The sequence below is a fragment of the Otolemur garnettii genome, unplaced genomic scaffold, assembly GCF_000181295.1.
Source record: "Otolemur garnettii isolate 467f Iridium unplaced genomic scaffold, OtoGar3 scaffold00065, whole genome shotgun sequence".
NCBI classification, from domain to species: Eukaryota; Metazoa; Chordata; class Mammalia; order Primates; family Galagidae; genus Otolemur; species Otolemur garnettii.
In genome coordinates, this window is record NW_003852460.1 from 1,819,433 (window position 1) to 1,825,345 (window position 5,913).

The following is a 5,913-nucleotide window of genomic DNA, read 5'->3' on the forward strand; positions in this document are numbered from 1 at the left end:
GGTCAGGGCTGGGGATTCGAACCCGCCACCTTAGGTGTACGTGGCTAGCACCTTAGCCGGTTGAGCTATAGGCGCCGAGCCAACTTGGGACCTCTTTATCCGGGGCTTTATTTGGAATCCAACCCTCCTTTCCTGAACCCCTCCCTGCATCCTTCCTCAATTTCAGGCTGTTTCTCTACCCTTAGGAGAGGTTTCTTTTTCTAGGGTAGGGGGCTTGTTCCCTACTGGTCTTAGGGAGGGGGTCAAAGGCTGGGGGCTTGGTTATTACAATTTAACAGGAAAGATAGTAAGAAAATGGCATGTTGATGTCAGGCCATCGTTGGGGGCCTTCTAATATAGAGCTGGTGTTTAATAATTCACTTTAGAATGGGTGTAGAGAAAGCAGCTGCCTTTCATAGAAACACTTTCATTCCCTGGACCCTTGTAAGCCATGAGTCCACAGGAGAGCAATCCCATAAGGGGGAGGGAGAGAGCCCAAGGCTGCCTGTTCACCAGGTGGGCCTTTTGGAGATAAGGACTCCTGCGTTGGTGCCCAGGATGGGAAAGAACTGAATCTGTTATCTCACTGGAAACCAGTGATCAGTTTGGAGATGTTCCCACTGGTAAAACTGGTTTCCTTTGTGGGTGTGACTTCTGGGGTTTGCTTCCAGGAATGCCATGAGGTTGGGCTTTCTTATCATGCGTGAGGCTTTGAGCCTATCTAGGATAAAGTGACCAGACATCTCACTTTTGGCGGGACAGTCCCGATTTTTAACTATTTGTCCCATGTCCCGCCACGGTGTTTTAAAACAATCCTGATTTTTAGAAAGAATGCACGACAAGCTAGGGACCGAAGGGGGAGGGGGGACTGACGGATGACAATGGGAAGGGAATATATGGTTTTCAGCTGAAAAGGTTAATGCAACTCCATTTGGGAATGAAGAGGTTAATGTAACTTCATTTGGAAATGAAAAGGCTAATGTAAACTCCCTACTCCCCTCCTGGGCAAGGTTGTCCAGGTGGACCGTGCCCTACTCCTTTAAGCCACAGGCGCTGCCCTATACATAATTTTTTTTAATGTATTATATTTGTAAATTGTACTTATGTTGAAATTAAAAATATATATATTACAATACTATTTTTGCATTCTATGAAAATTTTTGTTGCTCCATATAGACCAAATTTTAAATTGAGAACCCCCATCCCCCGTCAATGGTGTCCCGCTTTACCAATGTTAAAATCTGGTCACCTTAATCTAGGAGGAAGCATGGTGAGTTTGGGAGCAGGCTCGCTCTAAGGCAGCTGTCCCAGGCTTCTGCTTCTTCCCCTGGGTGGGGTGTGGGCTGCTGGAACTTCTCTGGAACCCTCACAAGTGCTTATGGCAGACTGGCACAGAGAGAAGGTGATTTTCAAAGGCTGCTTCTAGGGGAATAGCCATATAACTCAGCCAGGCGAGGGCTGCACTGTGGTCCTCTGAGACTCCAGGGGCAGGCATCAGGGATGGAAGGAGAGCCTTCCTGTCTTTGCCTTTGCAATTTTGATCTCTGATGGTTCAAAGGGAATTTCCCAGATCCCTCAAATTCATATCTCATCATAAGAATGCTTGTTGGAATGACTTTTTAGAAAAACAGACAGATTTAAAGTATTTGCATCGAAGCCCACAGCCTCAGGGGAGTGTCTCAGTGGTACAGAGCACTGTGCTGGTATAAAGGTGGACAAACCCCAATGGAACAGGACTCTATTATCTCCCAACTCTAGGCTGGGCTCTCTGCTTCCCGGTGACTTTACACCCTGTCTTTTCATCTCTCTCCCTCTTTCTTTGTTTCTGCTTTGCTTCTGATAACTTGCTACCTCTGCGTGTCTGTGTAGCCCAGCACATGATGGGAGGGTTTCCATTGTTTTTCATTCAGAATGTGCGATTTGCAAGCCTCTCCCTCGGAAAACAGCGGGCACGGGATCTCATATTTCTCCACGACCTTGGTGGTCTCACACCTACTGTGCATGTCCACCACCTATCCTGCTGCGTCTCCTGCACACCACAGGTGTCTCAGTGTCCATGTCCTGTGTTTCTTCCCACAGCCGACTCCCCCGGCGTGATCTCTGGAATCGTGGGAGCCGTGGTGGTTGCCGTGGCTGGAGCCATTTCCAGCTTCATTGCTTACCAGAAAAAGAAGCTGTGCTTCAAAGAGAACAATGGTAAGGGCTCTTCCTGTGGGTGTTGTTCACGTGCAAACTGTGCTTCATTTAAAAGGCAAAAACAAAACTCGGGCTGGCTCCAAACATGTGCACAATGGCTGATGGTTCATAAAATTGCTAAGACTCTGCAGTCGGAGCTTCTGGCTTCAATCCTGGCGCTGCTTTGCCTTGTATGTAGCCCTGTAAACATTGGCAGGTGACTCACTGCCCCAGAGCTCGGCTGTCCCATCTAGAATCTGAGAAAGGGATGGTGCAGACACAGAATTACTGTGAGGATCAGAGGCTGCTGTGTGGGGACAGCCTTGAGTAGTTTCCCAGCAGACAGTGTAAGAGTGTAAGATGCACCCAACTGCAAGGATTCCATCACCTTCATTTATAACCTCCGCCACCTACTTCGTCTACTTCCTTATAAGGACGAGAGCCTGACACAGCCACGCAGCAGGGGGCGCTGTGTTGTTTTCTTGGGAGGAGGGTTAAAATCAAAGCCCAACACATGTGGTTCCCTGGGTGCTAGAACTGGATTCCCACAGGTGCCTAGGCACCAAGGAAGGTTCTCAGATGGGATATAACATGGAAAGGGGGATCAGGAGAATAACAAACTCATCACCACAAATATCGAAGCTCTGCCATCTGGCTCTTGGGGACCTAGATACTCACAGGTCCCTAAATTATTTATGATTTGCCTTGAAGCCAGTAAGCCCTGCTCTTTTGAACACAGCTAACACTCATGCCCCTAAGGAGTGTCCTGCAGGGCTTCCCTCCTCTCTCACATGAGCAGCTGGCGTGGTTTATGGGGATCCCACTGAGCCTGGCCTTGGAGGAGCCTCCCTGGGTGTGTGAATGTGTCACCCACCTGTGACCTTATGTCCTTATTCATACTTGATCCCCGACCTCACCCGCCCAAAGTGTTACTTTTCTGAAGATTCTGGGGATATTCCCGGAAGATTTAACTAAATGCTGGTGGAGACTCAATTAGAACATAAGGGTGGTGTTGACTGTAAATCTTTCATCATTCCAGAATTTGACATCGGCAAACGTTATTTATTTATAGCTTGAAATTGAGAGTCCGAAATAGCTTTTGATTCCAGAGATCTAAAATAGGCTGCTGGTGTTTACTGCTGGGCTTTTGCGGCACACGGAGCAGGGCTGGCTGCCCGTTGCCTCTCACTTCTCAAGCACAGTTCTGTGTCTCTGACCTGGTGGATGCTCAGGAAATGGCTTTTGGTTAATCAAATGGTCAGTCTTAAGTGCTGCCCAACGGAGAGATGACCACATTCAAGGAGATGCTGATAGAAGATCCACAGTTAGAACCAAGTAGGAATAAAAACTAACAACACACCTCTGTCCATTCCATTTTTGATTTCCCCAGCACTGTTTAACTCAGAGCATAGCAGAGAAATTTGTCAGGAAAGGATGCATAATATTTTAGATATTTTATTTGAAACTTTCTGGCTCTTTTCAGAATGCTAGACAATGTCGAATGCTCTCAGCCAAGTGATTTTTCTGAACATCTTTGGATCCATCTGAATTGGATTCTGGGGTTGCAAAGTGTTTCTGTCCTCTGGTGCATGGGAGTTATGAACCTGTGGCAGCTTGTGGTGAAGTTCAATATTAATATCCCAAGACAAATGAGCTAGGGAGAGCCCCCAAGATTCTCCACAGACTTGACTGGGTCAAAAATTTGGAAATAGAATTGGGAAGAGGACAAATTGTTTTCTGTCTTTTCTCTCCTGAGCCTTGGATGTTGGTCTGTGGTTGAAGCATTTTCTAAATTCATCGCCGGAGGTGGGCAGGCATGAAAAATAGAAGCTGTCACTCACAGCGAGAGTTTCCTTAGATTTTTATTTTCAAAAACTAAAAGCATCCTTTCTGAAAAGTTGGCTCTGGGAAGCTTAGGATTCAACTTGTATTATCGAAAATACTTTTTACGAGCTCTTATTTTTCTGACGCCAAATTAACAACAGGTGCCACTATAAATGTTGGTGTCCTTTCTCTTATTCAAGCAATCATTATCTTGATGTGTAAATGCATCATACAAAAAAAGGCCAAACAACTAAAATAAAATGAAGAAGCCATCAAGACAGAAATGGCTGGCAATTCAGATTTCCATATGTAGGGATTTTTGTCTCCAGCCATATAAATGCCCAATGTTAACCCAGAAAGAAAAATCTGGTGTTGTTCTAAAAACACCAAAGACCCAAGTCTTTTAAAAGAATATTGGTCTGACTACTCTCACACGCATTTTGGTTTTTAAACCTGAATTATGAAATGAATTTAACTGTTTACATGGTTTCATGAGCAGAGATGGAACTAATTAGTTACTTCTCCGGACGTGGGAGCATAAAGATGTCAGAACAGGGTTCCTGTATGGGTTTGATTTCTGGCATGACAATTTTCAGATGCGCCAACACTTGGCTCAGCACCTGTAACACAGTGGTTAAGGCTCCAGCCACGTACACTGAAGCTGGCGGGTTCAAACCCAGCCTGGGCCAGCTAAATAACAATGACAACTGCAAGAAAAAATAGCCGGGCATTTTGGTGGGCGCCTGTAGTCCCAGCTACTTGGGAGGCTGAGGCAAGAGAATCACTTGAGCCCAATAGTTTGAGGTTGCTGTGAGCTGTGACACCACAGCACTTTACCGAGGGGGACAAAGTGAGACTCTGTCTCAAAAAAAAAAAAAGATGAGCTAACGGTCGTGTTGTTGAGCTTGGAGATTTCATGAGAAGGATGTGCGTGTGGCTAGTCACGGCCCTTGAAGAAACCATGCACAGTTTCAGGGAAATGTTTATTCTGCAAGAATAGCCATGCAGGTTTGACAGTTAAGTTTGCGAACTCATCCTAGAGAAAGTGGTGAATGCCTCATTGCTGAATATCACTATGGCCACGTTTGGGACTGCTTTCCCGGAATGACTATCAGAGCTGTCCTCGTGTGAACTCTGATGATTAAGTTTGAGAACTCATCCTATCCACTCAAAGCAGTGCCCTCGGCCATCTGGTGACCATGGTGATACTCAGCAGTGAGGTATGTAGCAGTTTTTCTAGGATGTGTTTGAAAGATCAGTTGTCTGGTATATGTATTGAGACAGGTGGATTTTCCGTAACCAGGTCATTGCATTGAGATTTGTGGTATCTGGTAAATTTGCACCATTAGTCTGGGGCAGGACAGAGTCTTCCCAACAAAAAAGTGGCTCCATCCAATGCTGTGCGTCTTGCTATGAGTTTTCCGAAAGCTTTCAGGGTTCTGTTCTGAGCAAACATCCATGTGCTCCTGCAGCCTGCCGCACCTCACAGCTGTCTCTCGCTTCTGTGGGGTGGGGAGGGGGGGACACTTTGTGGTTAGTTTTCATCCCCCTGATCCACAGTGGCCTGTCCAAGCTGCTGCTTCTGTGAGCTCACGGGCTGCGTCTTTGCCTGTGTCTGTGTGTGTGTGTGCACATGTGTGTCTCAGCTTCCAGGAACTGGATCAGGCCACTGACCAGGTAGAGCCCAGCTTTGGGTTGTTCGCTCTTGGTATTAACGACACTCTGACCCTCCCTGTGTGGTGGCAGGTCCTTCTCCCTCTGGGGCCACGGCTGGCTGGTTACCAGGTCCTGGTCTGAAAGTGCATTTCAGGAGGCTTCAGGTGGCTGGCTCAGGCTGTCTTCCTCTTTCCATCTTCCCTAACCTCCTTCTCACCCTCCCTCCTTCACAGCCACCTCCCCCACCTTCCTCTCTCATCTTCCTTCCTTCCTTCCTCC

The 5,913-nt window shown here is 46.9% G+C and overlaps 1 long non-coding RNA gene across 1 annotated transcript in view; it reads left to right on the top strand.

Annotated features, from left to right (window-relative positions):
- LOC105887303 overlaps positions 1-5,913 on the top strand; it is a 23,832-nt gene that overhangs the window by 9,140 nt on the left and 8,779 nt on the right. The window contains exon 5 of the long non-coding RNA XR_001161432.2: positions 2,059-2,175. This is a non-coding gene — a long non-coding RNA (uncharacterized LOC105887303). The remainder of the gene's footprint in view (positions 1-2,058; positions 2,176-5,913) is intronic.